We start from the raw sequence: 777 nt of genomic DNA, 5'->3' as shown, positions 1-777 counted from the left end.
GAACATACCGGAGTCAAAGAAATTATTTTATTCAAGTATCTGTTTCATTACGTAGTTTGGCTACAACAAAACAGGAATAAAACACGGATGACTTCACAGCTGCTCTACCATGAAACATCTAAAAAGTTATCAATCCTATGAACATTGATTTAAGTATTTTTGCATTACAGAAGGTACTTCTCTTTCAAAATTCTCTTTGAGTATCTTCACAAAGTAAAAATAATACAGAAATTCTTTTTTTTTAATCAGCAGGTATGTAGGCACTTCACTGATTTAGAAAATAAATCATCTTCCTTTTTTCCCCTCAGTCAGTGACACAAACATTTTGAAGGCAAACACTAATATTTTTCCTTATTATTATTTCCTTAATTATTCCTTATATTTTCAGTATCTTATGTGATGCTAAGGATTTTATCCTTCATACACTTGGGTACACATATATGCAGATGCATGTATCCATATTCTTTTTATATATAATGATTTCAATAAATCTAGGTAACTCCTTTAAGGTGCTTAAGATCAGGTCTGATTACACCTCTCAAATCACCAAGGGGAAAAAAAACCCCACAAAACAAACTACCAAATTTAAAAAAAAAAAAAAAAGATTAAGAGCTCCAGCTCCTATATTTTAATTTCTAAACCATTTCAGTAATGGCCTATGAGAGACCTACACAAGAGCTGTTCTTGCAAGCACAGCTACCACTTGGCAACTACTGCATTTAAGTAAGTTTAAAAACCCTACTCTGAGTATTGTGGCATTATGTACTTTTGGTGGAT

This window comes from Empidonax traillii, unplaced genomic scaffold (genome assembly GCF_003031625.1).
Source record: "Empidonax traillii isolate 1590-97213 ecotype Southwest subspecies unplaced genomic scaffold, ASM303162v1 scaffold126:size1624879, whole genome shotgun sequence".
In the NCBI taxonomy this organism is placed as follows: Eukaryota; Metazoa; Chordata; class Aves; order Passeriformes; family Tyrannidae; genus Empidonax; species Empidonax traillii.
Note: the sequence above shows the minus strand (reverse complement) of the source record.